This window comes from Medicago sativa, chromosome 7 (assembly GCF_051527215.1).
Source record: "Medicago sativa cultivar Bolivia chromosome 7, Bolivia_mono, whole genome shotgun sequence".
In the NCBI taxonomy this organism is placed as follows: domain Eukaryota; kingdom Viridiplantae; phylum Streptophyta; class Magnoliopsida; order Fabales; family Fabaceae; genus Medicago; species Medicago sativa.
Window position 1 is genome coordinate 36,330,063 of NC_140755.1, and position 16,423 is coordinate 36,346,485.

The following is a 16,423-nucleotide window of genomic DNA, read 5'->3' on the forward strand; positions in this document are numbered from 1 at the left end:
ATGATCATGGAAATGTCTATTAATGGCATAAATCAGGTATGAGTTAGATATCAGAGATTAAGTGTTACAGAACGTCAAGTGCGACGAAAGATATTAATGAGTAATATTAGTCAAGAGTGGACTTAAGCATCAGTGTCGGATTTAACACGCTTGAGGCAAGGGTATAATGGTATTTGCACACGGGAGAGATATTTATATGTTGTTGGCCCAAAAATATCTCATTTTTCCAACTTCCTTCTCTCTCTAGGTTTTTGGGTGAAGAATTCTCTCTTCCTTCTCTCTAGAGGCCGCCCCCTTTCCTCCTCTCTAGCCCCTCAAACTCTTCCAAGATCATCAAGGGATAGGCAAGCATGAATCAAATAAGCTTGTGGGCAAGGAACAACAAAGGGAATGAGTAGAAGCTTGGATTCAAGTTAGGATTTGAACTTTGAGAAGCTTGAAGCTTGAGGCAAACACAAGAAACAACCTAGGTGAGTTCCATAGATAGAATACCCACCTTTGGGTTTGTGTAATCTTGTAGAAAAATCATGTTTTATGTTAGTTTTGCTTTTATGAAATTTAAGTAACCCCAAGGTAATTCTTGTTGTTTACATGCTAAAAATTGCCATGAGATATGTTTAAATGAAGCTATACATGTTGTTGGATGTATTGGTGCATTACAGGGTCCAATTGGTCGAGTTTTGGGTCGAAAATGGCGAAAACCCGTAGCCGAAAGCACCGAAAACGCAAAAATTCGCAGCGCTGCGCCTGTACAACGGCGCTAGGCGCCCACAAGTCAGGGAGCCAGCGCTAGGCGCCCTCCCTCTGGCGCCAAGCACCCCAGACAGGACAACGTTCGCGTTGTTCTGCGCTCGGGTGCTTGGGGGCAGTCGCGTGGGGGTCCGTAGCGATCGTTTCGGTGTATTCTTGTACTGTTTTTACTTATCTTTCTACTGGTACAAGCTTGGCTTTATCAAATCATGAAATTTATAAACGGCTCATACTTGGGTTTACGGCATTTTTGGTCTTCAGAAAGTATTGAAAATTTGCAAACATCGTCAATTGATCCTTGCACCATTAATCATGGCAATCTTAGCATGTATTACAAGGATGGCTCAAGAGAGTTTTAGCCGAATTATTCGGGTAGCAAAGAACTAGGCATGGGATGAAAGTAGAGCCTTGACATAGCTTGTCAAGAACTAGAATAGTTAGTAGAGAATAGAATGTTAGGCATGAGTAGTATGCTTGACTAGTTGCGAAGTGGCATAGAGTAATCTCTTCGAATAGAAACTAGAGTGCCATACGAGTATGGCAAGACGTGAATTGATTAGATATCTCTTCATGTAGTAAGTTAAGCAAGCACATAGTTTACCTCTAGTCGGATCGCATAGACATCCGAGGTAAAAGAGATAGCTAGTATAGATTTAATACTCATGCATATATTTAGACCAAGATTTTAATGAAGCTGTGAGGCGATTAGATATCTCTTCACCTAGAAGCTTTAGCAAGATGTAGTGGTCGTGTCTCTTGTGTCCACACTAGGTTGGTTCAAGAGGTTTCCATTAGGTGAAACGGGGTTAGCCGAAAGGATCCCGCACGTCACTGCAGGAGTGCTGTTGGTTATACCTTAGATAGGTTTCCATCGGATAGATAGGGATTGCGCTCGGGGTTACTCCACTCGGGGCTTTCCGTAAAATGAACTCAGATAATATTTGTTTGTTAAACGCTAACGTTATGAATGAACTTGACTATGCATATTTGTTAGATATATTTATATTATGTCATAGAGCCTTGACGTAGGTCGTCAAGAATTAGTAGAGCCTTGGCGTAGATCGTCAAGAATAGTAGAACATAGACGTAGATCGTCAAACTAGCATGATAGCAGGATGGAATATGTTGTTAGATACAACATAGTTATGCATAGAGCAAGTATAGAGAAAGATATACCGTTGACGATATTAGGTTTACCCTAATCGTCCGGGTTAGAATCGTGTCATGATTATGTTAGACTTGGGCCTTAATGCGTAGAGCGTATTCTTGGCAATGCGGTTTTAGTTTCCCCTCGACCGCCATGACACGTATAGGAAGTGAAGCCTCTAACAGTGAGATAAGACTCTGACGGCCCTAGTATGCACGACCGTCTAAGTATGCAAGTCTCCACACACTTATAATCAACCGTCAGGTTGAATTTTAGACATGTGGTGACCGTAGGTTTCCCCTGAGGTTTCCTATAGCCTAGGATTTAGGGGAACTCACTAAGACATTATGTCTCATCCCAATCCTTATTTGTTTCAGATAAACAGGTTGGATTAGCAAGCTAGTAGCTGAATGGATGTTACGACAAGTGTTCGTTCGTACCCGCTGCAGGATGAGATGGATAATCAATGATGCATTCATAACATCTTTAGAAAAGTTGAGTTGTATTATTATGTACGAACGCATTTGGTTGTATATATATTCATTCGTAGTTGTTTTGTTGTAAAATTTTAATGTATCCAATACTAAACTTAACGCACGTGCTAGACATTCTAGATACGTCTAGTATGGGTGTTACATTTGGTATCAGAGCAGGTCGATTCAGACCGTGCCTTGGGTCATTAAGTTACAACAAAGGTAGTGGGACCATTGGGTTCCGGGTGAATGTTCTAGTTGTTGTTGTTGTTAGTTGAGCCTGATCAACTCAATTTAGCATTCAACGATTAGAATGGATGCCTGAGAGCTGAATAGGACCCTGGAGGAACGAAGTATGTGATTAAGATGCACCGGAAAGTAAGAACTCGGAATGAGTATTAGTAAAAGGTTGATCGTGCCAGTAGGTGGCCGGTGAATTAAGCAAGTATAAGTATGAATCCTTCGGGAATGTAAGGCAATGTTAAGAAGGGGCGCTTAGACAGCGTTGGGTAAGTTGTTGATGATACTTCGTATACCCGTAAGTGGAGAATACAAAATATCTTAGCAGGACCTGAAGCTTCAGTAAGGGTCGTAGTTAGAACGGAATTGTATTCCAGAAAGTAAGCGCAAGGCTCCAAGATAGAGAGCAGTCGACGTAGGTTGACGGGATTAATAGACTCTCAGGATTAGCGTTATGTTATTGAGATTATGGACTTGAATGTTCAAAGTGAACGAGGTTCTAGTGTTCGGGAAGCTACGTTAAGCGGTAACGCGGAGAAGTAAGCTATTCGTAGTAGAAAAAGGATTCAGTGAAAGTTTTATGTTAACAGGAATGAAGCATTAGTTTCCAAAATGCCGAGAGTTGTATCGAATTAGGTTGATGCTTGCCATGCATATGTAGTAGGATATTTTAGATGTTGGGAATGACTGATGTGCATTAAATTACTTGAGAAATAAAAATTTATGCAAACTATGTTTTGAAAAAAAAATTGAGCTGAAGAAACTCATCAATAGCGAACCCAGAGCAAAAAATTTCAGTTCGTCTCTAGGGAATGCAGTGACTATTGGAGAGTTGTCTTCACCATCTTTTATGCAATGAGAAATTGTTTTTTTTTTATATCGAGTGATGAATGCATATCACCCCCTAAAGTTTCAAAAGGGAAAAAGGCATGGGCAACCATCAACGAAACTCGATCCGGTTTAACGTGACTTTGGAAGTTAATGTGTCAAGAAATAAGAATGAGTTTAGACCAAGATTTTAGAGGCACCAATATCTAGAATGGAAGTTACAGATGTGAAGGCATAAAGTAAGGAGTTAAAGTGGTGCAGTCATATGAAATCACGAGGATTTGGATATCGCAGAGTTAAGAGTACCCCTCGAATCTATGTTTTGCTTGATGAACTTGCGAAGGCTCGTTAGGATGTTAAGTTGTAAAGTTTACATGATTTTAGAAAGACATACGCATATGGGTGATTGAAGTTGATATTTTTTTTGAAATTCAAAATGAAATTTTGTAGGTACCGGTTTGTTACGACTCGTGTAGTTTGGGCTAAACTCATTAGGACTAAGATTTGATGACACATACGTGTTATCAACTCGTCCTGGGATTTTAGAGTAACGACTGGGACCTAGACTCAGTATATGTTTTATATATAGTTGTAAATCATCAACGTCAATGACCCGTGTGCTAATTTACGAAATTTTATTAGAAAAAAAAATTTATTAACGAGCAAGCATAGGAAGGATTGAGCAAAACATAGTATACGAGATACGAAGCTACAATGTTAGAGACATAAGGAAGTATGTCTGAGTGCAAGATGAGTCTACCATGGGATGTTGTAAACGCGTTTCATGGAATAGTAGTTATGTAATAGCAAAGATGTGCTCCTTGAGTTAAGTTGCTCAGGAATAAGAGTACGTATGACATTGATATGTCTAGAGGTAAGTTTCCTTGAGGTTCAATCTTACCAACAAAGAGTAGAGCGAGGTTGCAGAGTAGCATGCAACATAGAAGTATTGAGCAGAGTTCAAGCAGACATTAATGTAATAATAGAAGAAGAATAAAGGTTATTCGTCTCGACGGATCAGAGTAATGGTTGATGGCAACCGATGGGAATCAGAGTAGCGCAACGGAAGTTAATTAATTAATTAAGTTGCGAACAGTAGCCATGGAACATGGAATTTTGTAGTAAGAATCCTTGTGGAAAAAAAAAATGTTCGAAATAGAGATACCATTTCAGTGAGAAGTATTATGTGGAAAGCGAAGAGTTCTCGTTATGTTAAGTAAGTATAGATGCTTATGCAGCCAGTAATGATTAAAGTAAAAGTTTAAAGAAAGCATCTTCACTCAGGTAAGATGAGAAAGACTAGAGTTAACACAGATGAATTAATCGAGTTGCCTTTTGGTGATGTCTAATTCGTAGAAGAGCTGTTGGTTAGTCAGAAAGAGTATATGCTATGTTAATGGAGTACGATTGATGAGTTATGCCTGACGAAGTACATACCCTCTTATACCATGCTTGTTAAATGATATCGATACCTTCTAGAATGGTGTCAAGCCATGATTTTATAACTTTTAAGGATAAGATTGGTATTGAGGAACTTGGGAACGATGTTTATTTTAAAAAAAAAAACATGAAATTTCACATTGTTAAAACTGATGAGATACGTCGTAAGCGGGTAAGCTCACTTAAGACGTACAGACTTCAGAACCAGCTTGTTAGAGACAAGTGTGAAGGAGAGTCATAAAACCTTTTTTTTCAGATATAGAGACTCGTCCTGTGGTTCTGCAGTACTAGTATAGACTCAGTTTTAAAATGATATTTTCTAGTCATGCATCTATTCGTTCCAAGTGCCTATGTACCAAAGTTTAGACACTCTTAGAAACAAAAGCTAGAATGAGTATCGTTATTAAATAACAAGCAATGGCGCTAGAAAGTATGCCAATACTAGAAGATAGAATTTTATGAATGACAATACCCATGTGATACTCATGTCGTACGAGATGCACAGATTTGTGCTTTGAGTGTCCAATGCAAGTGCAAATGGACTTAGTAGAAAGTTTCAAGAGCATGTGAATCACCAGACAGGTTAATAGATTGTCAGATGAATCGGTGTAGTTGAGCTCACTTCTTTATGCCAAGTTAAACGAGCTACCCATGAATTACAGTTCAGGGAGACTATGAAGATTATGTATGCGTGATAAGATGTATGCATGAAAAGATGTGTTAGATACAAGTAAGCACTGCAGAGCAAACCTGGATATCAGTAGAACTCCAGTTTAAAGGCAAATCCTAAGTGTTTCAGATAGAGAAAAGTTACTTAGATGCAGAGTTCATGCTAAGCAGAGAAGGAATATATCCGAGACAAGCAATCCTCATATATCAAAAGTTAGTTTTAATCACTATGTTCTTAGATAGTTCTGTGATTGAGGAAGACGTTAAGATAGAAAAGATCATGTTCGTTTATGCGGACTGAGAAGAGGCAGAGTTACGTGTTGATAAGGAAAGTATATTTCAAACTCCTTGAAGTGATTTTAATCAGATGCAATATAGCAGGAACCAAAGGAGACAGATTTTAGTTGCAATGATTGTAGATGATTTCTAAATTTCGAGGACGAAATTTTTTTTAGGGGGGTAGAGTGTAACATCCCGCTTGTCAGCTAATCAAAAGTTCGTCTGATGAATGTGTCAGAGGACAAATGATCATGGAAATGTCTATTAATGGCATAAATCAGGTATGAGTTAGATATCAGAGATTAAGTGTTACAGAACGTCAAGTGCGACAAAAGATATTAATGAGTAATATTAGTCAAGAGTGGACTTAAGCATCAGTGTCGGATTTAACATGCTTGAGGCAAGGGTATAATGGTATTTGCACACGGGAGAGATATTTATATGTTGTTGGCCCAAAAATATCTCATTTTTCCAACTTCCTTCTCTCTCTAGGTTTTTGGGTGAAGAATTCTCTCTTCCTTCTCTCTAGAGGCCGCCCCCTTTCCTCCTCTCTAGCCCCTCAAACTCTTCCAAGATCATCAAGGGATAGGCAAGCATGAATCAAATAAGCTTGTGGGCAAGGAACAACAAAGGGAATGAGTAGAAGCTTGGATTCAAGTTAGGATTTGAACTTTGAGAAGCTTGAAGCTTGAGGAAAACACAAGAAACAACCTAGGTGAGTTCCATAGATAGAATACCCACCTTTGGGTTTGTGTAATCTTGTAGAAAAATCATGTTTTATGTTAGTTTTGCTTTTATGAAATTTAAGTAACCCCAAGGTAATTCTTGTTGTTTACATGCTAAAAATTGCCATGAGATATGTTTAAATGAAGCTATACATGTTGTTGGATGTATTGGTGCATTACAGGGTCCAATTGGTCGAGTTTTGGGTCGAAAATGGCGAAAACCCGTAGCCGAAAGCACCGAAAACGCAAAAATTCGCAGCGCTGCGCCTGTACAAGGGCGCTAGGCGCCCACAAGTCAGGGAGCCAGCGCTAGGCGCCCTCCCTCTGTTGCCAGGCGCCCCAGACAGGACAAAGTTAGCGTTGTTCTGCGCTCGGGTGCTTGGGGGCAGTCGCGTGGGGGTCCGTAGCGATCGTTTCGGTGTATTCTTGTACTGTTTTTACTTATCTTTCTACTGGTACAAGCTTGGCTTTATCAAATCATGAAATTTATAAACGGCTCGTACTTGGGTTTACGGCATTTTCGGTCTTCAGAAAGTATTGAAAATTTGCACACATCGTCAATTGATCCTTGCACCATTAGTCATGGCAATCTTAGCATGTATTACAAGGATGGCTCAAGAGAGTTTTAGCCGAATTATTCGGGTAGCAAAGAACTAGGCATGGGATGAAAGTAGAGCCTTGACATAGCTTGTCAAGAACTAGAATAGTTAGTAGAGAATAGAATGTTAGGCATGAGTAGTATGCTTGACTAGTTGCGAAGTGGCATAGAGTAATCTCTTCGAATAGAAACTAGAGTGCCATACGAGTATGGCAAGACGTGAATTGATTAGATATCTCTTCACGTAGTAAGTTAAGCAAGCACATAGTTTACCTCTAGTCGGATCGCATAGACATCCGAGGTAAAAGAGATAGCTAGTATAGATTTAATACTCATGCATATATTTAGACCAAGATTTTAATGAAGCTGTAAGGCGGTTAGATATCTCTTCACCTAGAAGCTTTAGCAAGATGTAGTGGTCGTGTCTCTTGTGTCCACACTAGGTTGGTTCAAGAGGTTTCCATTAGGTGAAACGGGGTTAGCCGTAAGGATCCCGCACGTCACTGCAGGAGTGCCGTTGGTTATACCTTAGATAGGTTTCCATCGGATAGATAGGGATTGCGCTCGGGGTTACTCCACTCGGGGCTTTCCGTAAAATGAACTCAGATAATATTTGTTTGTTAAACGCTAACGTTATGAATGAACTTGACTATGCATATTTGTTAGATATATTTATGTTATGTCATAGAGCCTTGACGTAGGTCGTCAAGAATTAGTAGAGCCTTGGCGTAGATCGTCAAGAATAGTAGAACATAGACGTAGATCGTCAAACTAGCATGATAGCAGGATGGAATATGTTGTTAGATACAACATAGTTATGCATAGAGCAAGTATAGAGAAAGATATACCGTTGACGATATTAGGTTTTCCCTAATCGTCCGGGTTAGAATCGTGTCATGATTATGTTAGACTTGGGCCTTAATGCGTAGAGCGTATTCTTGGCAATGCGGTTTTAGTTTCCCCTCGACCGCCATGACACGTATAGGAAGTGAAGCCTATAACAGTGAGATAAGACTCTGACGGCCCTAGTATGCACGACCGTCTAAGTATGCAAGTCTCCACACACTTATAATCAACCGTCAGGTTGAATTTTAGACATGTGGTGACCGTAGGTTTCCCCTGAGGTTTCCTATAGCCTAGGATTTAGGGGAACTCACTAAGACATTATGTCTCATCCCAATCCTTATTTGTTTCAGATAAACAGGTTGGATTAGCAAGCTAGTAGCTGAATGGATGTTACGACAAGTGTTCATTCGTACCCGCTGCAGGATGAGATGGATAATCAAGGATGCATTCATAACATCTTTAGAAAAGTTGAGTTGTATTATTATGTACGAACGCATTTGGTTGTATATATATTCATTCGTAGTTGTTTTGTTGTAAAATTTTAATGTATCCAATACTAAACTTAACGCACGTGCTAGACATTCTAGATACGTCTAGTATGGGTGTTACATTTGGTATCAGAGCAGGTCGATTCAGACCGTGCCTTGGGTCATTAAGTTACAACAAAGGTAGTGGGACCATTGGGTTCCGGGTGAATGTTCTAGTTGTTGTTGTTGTTAGTTGAGCCTGATCAACTCAATTTAGCGTTCGACGATTAGAATGGATGCCTGAGAGCTGAATAGGACCCTGGAGGAACGAAGTATGTGATTAAGATGCACCGGAAAGTAAGAACTCGGAATGAGTATTAGTAAAAGGTTGATCGTGCCAGTAGGTGGCCGGTGAATTAAGCAAGTATAAGTATGAATCCTTCGGGAATGTAAGGCAATGTTAAGAAGGGGCGCTTAGACAGCGTTGGGTAAGTTGTTGATGATACTTCGTATACCCGTAAGTGGAGAATACAAAATATCTTAGCAGGACCTGAAGCTTCAGTAAGGGTCGTAGTTAGAACGGAATTGTATTCCAGAAAGTAAGCGCAAGGCTCCAAGATAGAGAGCAGTCGACGTAGGTTGACGGGATTAATAGACTCTCAGGATTAGCGTTATGTTATTGAGATTATGGACTTGAATGTTCAAAGTGAACGAGGTTCTAGTGTTCGGGAAGCTACGTTAAGCGGTAACGCAGAGAAGTAAGCTATTCGTAGTAGAAAAAGGATTCAGTGAAAGTTTTATGTTAACAGGAATGAAGCATTAGTTTCCAAAGTGCCGAGAGTTGTATCGAATTAGGTTGATGCTTGCCATGCATATGTAGTATGATATTTTAGATGTTGGGAATGACTGATGTGCATTAAATTACTTGAGAAATAAAAATTTATGCAAACTATGTTTTGAAAAAAAAATTGAGCTGAAGAAACTCATCAATAGCGAACCCAGAGCAAAAATTTTCAGTTTGTCTCTAGGGAATGCAGTGACTATTGGAGAGTTGTCTTCACCATCTTTTATGCAATGAGAAATTGTTTTTTTTTTTTATATCGAGTGATGAATGCATATCACCCCCTAAAGTTTCAAAAGGGAAAAACGCATGGGCAACCATCAACGAAAATCGATCCGGTTTAACGTGACTTTGGAAGTTAATGTGTCAAGAAATAAGAATGAGTTTAGACCAAGATTTTAGAGGCACCAATATCTAGAATGGAAGTTACAGATGTGAAGGCATAAAGTAAGGAGTTAAAGTGGTGCAGTCATATGAAATCACGAGGATTTGGATTTCGCAGAGTTAAGAGTACCCCTCGAATCTATGTTTTGCTTGATGAACTTGCGAAGGCTCGTTAGGATGTTAAGTTGTAAAGTTTACATGATTTTAGAAAGACATACGCATATGGGTGATTGAAGTTGATATTTTTTTTGAAATTCAAAATGAAATTTTGTAGGTACCGGTTTGTTACGACTCGTGTAGTTTGGGCTAAACTCACTAGGACTAAGATTTGATGACACATACGTGTTATCAACTCGTCCTGGGATTTTAGAGTAACGACTAGGACCTAGACTCAGTATATGTTTTATATATAGTTGTAAATCATCAACGTCAATGACCCGTGTGCTAATTTACGAAATTTTATTAGAAATTTTTTTTTATTAACGAGCAAGCATAGGAAGGATTGAGCAAAACATAGTATGCGAGATACGAAGCTACAATGTTAGAGGCATAAGGAAGTATGTCTGAGTGCAAGATGAGTCTACCATGGGATGTTGTAAACGCGTTTCATGGAATAGTAGTTATGTAATAGCAAAGATGTGCTCCTTGAGTTAAGTTGCTCAGGAATAAGAGTACGTATGACATTGATATGTCCAGAGGTAAGTTTCCTTGAGGTTCAATCTTACCAACAAAGAGTAGAGCGAGGTTGCAGAGTAGCATGCAACATAGAAGTATTGAGCAGAGTTCAAGCAGACATTAATGTAATAATAGAAGAAGAATAAAGGTTATTCGTCTCGACGGATCAGAGTAATGGTTGATGGCGACCGATGGGAATCAGAGTAGCGCAACGGAAGTTAATTAATTAATTAAGTTGCGAACAGTAGCCATGGAACATGGAATTTTGTAGTAAGAATCCTTGTGGAAAAAAAAAATGTTTGAAATAGAGATACCATTTCAGTGAGAAGTATTATGTGGAAAGCGAAGAGTTCTCGTTATGTTAAGTAAGTATAGATGCTTATGCAGCCAGTAATGATTAAAGTAAAAGTTTAAAGAAAGCATCTTCACTCAGGTAAGATGAGAAAGACTAGAGTTAACACAGATGAATTAATCGAGTTGCCTTTTGGTGATGTCTAATTCGTAGAAGAGCTGTTGGTTAGTCAGAAAGAGTATATGCTATGTTAATGGAGTACGATTGATGAGTTATGCCTGACGAAGTACATACCCTCTTATACCATGCTTGTTAAATGATAACGATACCTTCTAGAATGGTGTCAAGCCATGATTTTATAACTTTTAAGGATACGAGTATGGCAAGACGTGAATTGATTAGATATCTCTTCACGTAGTAAATTAAGCAAGCACATAGTTTACCTCTAGTCGGATCGCATAGACATCCGAGGTAAAAGAGATAGCTAGTATAGATTTAATACTCATGCATATATTTAGACCAAGATTTTAATGAAGCTGTGAGGCGATTAGATATCTCTTCACCTAGGAGCTTTAGCAAGATGTAGTGGTCGTGTCTCTTGTGTCCGCACGTCATTGCAGGAGTGCCGTTGGTTATACCTTAGATAGGTTTCCATCGGATAGATAGGGATTGCGCTCGGGGTTACTCCACTCGGGGCTTTCCGTAAAATGAACTCAGATAATATTTGTTTGTTAAACGCTAACGTTATGAATGAACTTGACTATGCATATTTGTTAGATATATTTATGTTATGTCATAGAGCCTTGACGTAGGTCGTCAAGAATTAGTAGAGCCTTGGCGTAGATCGTCAAGAATAGTAGAACATAGACGTAGATCGTCAAACTAGCATGATAGCAGGATGGAATATGTTGTTAGATACAACATAGTTATGCATAGAGCAAGTATAGAGAAAGATATACCGTTGACGATATTAGGTTTTCCCTAATCGTCCGGGTTAGAATCGTGTCATGATTATGTTAGACTTGGGCCTTAATGCGTAGAGCGTATTCTTGGCAATGCGGTTTTAGTTTCCCCTCGACCGCCATGACACGTATAGGAAGTGAAGCCTATAACAGTGAGATAAGACTCTGACGGCCCTAGTATGCACGACCGTCTAAGTATGCAAGTCTCCACACACTTATAATCAACCGTCAGGTTGAATTTTAGACATGTGGTGACCGTAGGTTTCCCCTGAGGTTTCCTATAGCCTAGGATTTAGGGGAACTCACTAAGACATTATGTCTCATCCCAATCCTTATTTGTTTCAGATAAACAGGTTGGATTAGCAAGCTAGTAGCTGAATGGATGTTACGACAAGTGTTCATTCGTACCCGCTGCAGGATGAGATGGATAATCAAGGATGCATTCATAACATCTTTAGAAAAGTTGAGTTGTATTATTATGTACGAACGCATTTGGTTGTATATATATTCATTCGTAGTTGTTTTGTTGTAAAATTTTAATGTATCCAATACTAAACTTAACGCACGTGCTAGACATTCTAGATACGTCTAGTATGGGTGTTACATTTGGTATCAGAGCAGGTCGATTCAGACCGTGCCTTGGGTCATTAAGTTACAACAAAGGTAGTGGGACCATTGGGTTCCGGGTGAATGTTCTAGTTGTTGTTGTTGTTAGTTGAGCCTGATCAACTCAATTTAGCGTTCGACGATTAGAATGGATGCCTGAGAGCTGAATAGGACCCTGGAGGAACGAAGTATGTGATTAAGATGCACCGGAAAGTAAGAACTCGGAATGAGTATTAGTAAAAGGTTGATCGTGCCAGTAGGTGGCCGGTGAATTAAGCAAGTATAAGTATGAATCCTTCGGGAATGTAAGGCAATGTTAAGAAGGGGCGCTTAGACAGCGTTGGGTAAGTTGTTGATGATACTTCGTATACCCGTAAGTGGAGAATACAAAATATCTTAGCAGGACCTGAAGCTTCAGTAAGGGTCGTAGTTAGAACGGAATTGTATTCCAGAAAGTAAGCGCAAGGCTCCAAGATAGAGAGCAGTCGACGTAGGTTGACGGGATTAATAGACTCTCAGGATTAGCGTTATGTTATTGAGATTATGGACTTGAATGTTCAAAGTGAACGAGGTTCTAGTGTTCGGGAAGCTACGTTAAGCGGTAACGCAGAGAAGTAAGCTATTCGTAGTAGAAAAAGGATTCAGTGAAAGTTTTATGTTAACAGGAATGAAGCATTAGTTTCCAAAGTGCCGAGAGTTGTATCGAATTAGGTTGATGCTTGCCATGCATATGTAGTATGATATTTTAGATGTTGGGAATGACTGATGTGCATTAAATTACTTGAGAAATAAAAATTTATGCAAACTATGTTTTGAAAAAAAAATTGAGCTGAAGAAACTCATCAATAGCGAACCCAGAGCAAAAATTTTCAGTTCGTCTCTAGGGAATGCAGTGACTATTGGAGAGTTGTCTTCACCATCTTTTATGCAATGAGAAATTGTTTTTTTTTTTTATATCGAGTGATGAATGCATATCACCCCCTAAAGTTTCAAAAGGGAAAAACGCATGGGCAACCATCAACGAAAATCGATCCGGTTTAACGTGACTTTGGAAGTTAATGTGTCAAGAAATAAGAATGAGTTTAGACCAAGATTTTAGAGGCACCAATGTCTAGAATGGAAGTTACAGATGTGAAGGCATAAAGTAAGGAGTTAAAGTGGTGCAGTCATATGAAATCACGAGGATTTGGATTTCGCAGAGTTAAGAGTACCCCTCGAATCTATGTTTTGCTTGATGAACTTGCGAAGGCTCGTTAGGATGTTAAGTTGTAAAGTTTACATGATTTTAGAAAGACATACGCATATGGGTGATTGAAGTTGATATTTTTTTTGAAATTCAAAATGAAATTTTGTAGGTACCGGTTTGTTACGACTCGTGTAGTTTGGGCTAAACTCACTAGGACTAAGATTTGATGACACATACGTGTTATCAACTCGTCCTGGGATTTTAGAGTAACGACTAGGACCTAGACTCAGTATATGTTTTATATATAGTTGTAAATCATCAACGTCAATGACCCGTGTGCTAATTTACGAAATTTTATTAGAAATTTTTTTTTATTAACGAGCAAGCATAGGAAGGATTGAGCAAAACATAGTATGTGAGATACGAAGCTACAATGTTAGAGGCATAAGGAAGTATGTCTGAGTGCAAGATGAGTCTACCATGGGATGTTGTAAACGCGTTTCATGGAATAGTAGTTATGTAATAGCAAAGATGTGCTCCTTGAGTTAAGTTGCTCAGGAATAAGAGTACGTATGACATTGATATGTCCAGAGGTAAGTTTCCTTGAGGTTCAATCTTACCAACAAAGAGTAGAGCGAGGTTGCAGAGTAGCATGCAACATAGAAGTATTGAGCAGAGTTCAAGCAGACATTAATGTAATAATAGAAGAAGAATAAAGGTTATTCGTCTCGACGGATCAGAGTAATGGTTGATGGCGACCGATGGGAATCAGAGTAGCGCAACGGAAGTTAATTAATTAATTAAGTTGCGAACAGTAGCCATGGAACATGGAATTTTGTAGTAAGAATCCTTGTGGAAAAAAAAAATGTTTGAAATAGAGATACCATTTCAGTGAGAAGTATTATGTGGAAAGCGAAGAGTTCTCGTTATGTTAAGTAAGTATAGATGCTTATGCAGCCAGTAATGATTAAAGTAAAAGTTTAAAGAAAGCATCTTCACTCAGGTAAGATGAGAAAGACTAGAGTTAACACAGATGAATTAATCGAGTTGCCTTTTGGTGATGTCTAATTCGTAGAAGAGCTGTTGGTTAGTCAGAAAGAGTATATGCTATGTTAATGGAGTACGATTGATGAGTTATGCCTGACGAAGTACATACCCTCTTATACCATGCTTGTTAAATGATAACGATACCTTCTAGAATGGTGTCAAGCCATGATTTTATAACTTTTAAGGATACGAGTATGGCAAGACGTGAATTGATTAGATATCTCTTCACGTAGTAAATTAAGCAAGCACATAGTTTACCTCTAGTCGGATCGCATAGACATCCGAGGTAAAAGAGATAGCTAGTATAGATTTAATACTCATGCATATATTTAGACCAAGATTTTAATGAAGCTGTGAGGCGATTAGATATCTCTTCACCTAGGAGCTTTAGCAAGATGTAGTGGTCGTGTCTCTTGTGTCCGCACGTCATTGCAGGAGTGCCGTTGGTTATACCTTAGATAGGTTTCCATCGGATAGATAGGGATTGCGCTCGGGGTTACTCCACTCGGGGCTTTCCGTAAAATGAACTCAGATAATATTTGTTTGTTAAACGCTAACGTTATGAATGAACTTGACTATGCATATTTGTTAGATATATTTATGTTATGTCATAGAGCCTTGACGTAGGTCGTCAAGAATTAGTAGAGCCTTGGCGTAGATCGTCAAGAATAGTAGAACATAGACGTAGATCGTCAAACTAGCATGATAGCAGGATGGAATATGTTGTTAGATACAACATAGTTATGCATAGAGCAAGTATAGAGAAAGATATACCGTTGACGATATTAGGTTTTCCCTAATCGTCCGGGTTAGAATCGTGTCATGATTATGTTAGACTTGGGCATTAATGCTTAGAGCGTATTCTTGGCAATGCGGTTTTAGTTTCCCCTCGACCGCCATGACACGTATAGGAAGTGAAGCCTATAACAGTGAGATAAGACTCTAACGGCCCTAGTATGCACGACCGTCTAAGTATGCAAGTCCCCACACACGTATAATCAACCGTCAGGTTGAATTTTAGACACGTGGTGACCGTAGGTTTCCCCTGAGGTTGCCTATAGCCTAGGATTTAGGGGAACTCACTGAGACATTATGTCTTATCCCAATCCTTATTTGTTTCAGATAAACAGGTTGGATTAGCAAGCTAGTAGCTGAATGGATGTTACGACAAGTGTTCGTTCGTACCCGCTGCAGGATGAGATGGATAATCAAGGATGCATTCATAACATCTTTAGAAAAGTTGAGTTGTATTATTATGTACGAACGCATTTGGTTGTATATATATTCATTCGTAGTTGTTTTGTTGTAAAATTTTAATGTATCCAATACTAAACTTAACGCACGTGCTAGACATTCTAGATACGTCTAGTATGGGTGTTACACGCCAGGTTGCAAAAGGGTATTTTGAAACATTATTTTTGGAAAGTAATAGCACTCGTGCACCGGTTTTAGACATTATTGAAAAAGTTGTTTCTGATGATGATAATGTCAACCCGGGTTTTTTTCAACATTTTTGGTTTGTTTGTAATGCTGATATTTTTCAGGAATGTTGTGCGTGTCTCAACAATAATCAATTTCCGCGATCACTTAACTCTACAAATATTGCTTTGATCCCCAAAGGTAATGAACAGAAATCCAGAAAGGACTGGAGGCCGATTGCTTTATGCAATGTTTTATATAAATTAGTGGCAAAGGTTCTTGCAAACAGACTTAAAAAAATTCTGCGTAAATGTATTTCTGAAAATCAGTCAGCTTTTGTCCCAGAGAGGTCTATTCTTGATAATGCCATGATTGCTATTGAAGTGGTTCATCACATGAAAGTCAGTAAGAAAGTAAGAGATAAAAATGTTGCACTAAAGTTAGACATCAGCAAGGCCTATGACAGAATTGACTGGCTTTACCTTGAGGAAGTGATGATTCAAATGGGATTTGATAGACAATGGGTCCGATGGATTATGATGTGTGTTG

The 16,423-nt window shown here is 38.9% G+C and overlaps 1 long non-coding RNA gene across 2 annotated transcripts; it reads left to right on the forward strand.

Moving 5' to 3' along the window:
• Positions 1 to 4: 4 nt before the first annotated feature.
• LOC146905970 (uncharacterized) lies at positions 5 to 15,788 on the forward strand. 2 transcript variants are annotated; one of them, XR_015017920.1, is made up of 3 exons: positions 5 to 470; positions 2,275 to 6,541; positions 15,578 to 15,788. It is a non-coding gene; the product is annotated as an uncharacterized LOC146905970 (long non-coding RNA). The 2 variants fall into 2 exon arrangements; XR_015017921.1 differs by lacking the exon at positions 15,578 to 15,788 and adding an exon at positions 8,346 to 8,556.
• The last annotated feature ends 635 nt before the right edge of the window (positions 15,789 to 16,423 follow it).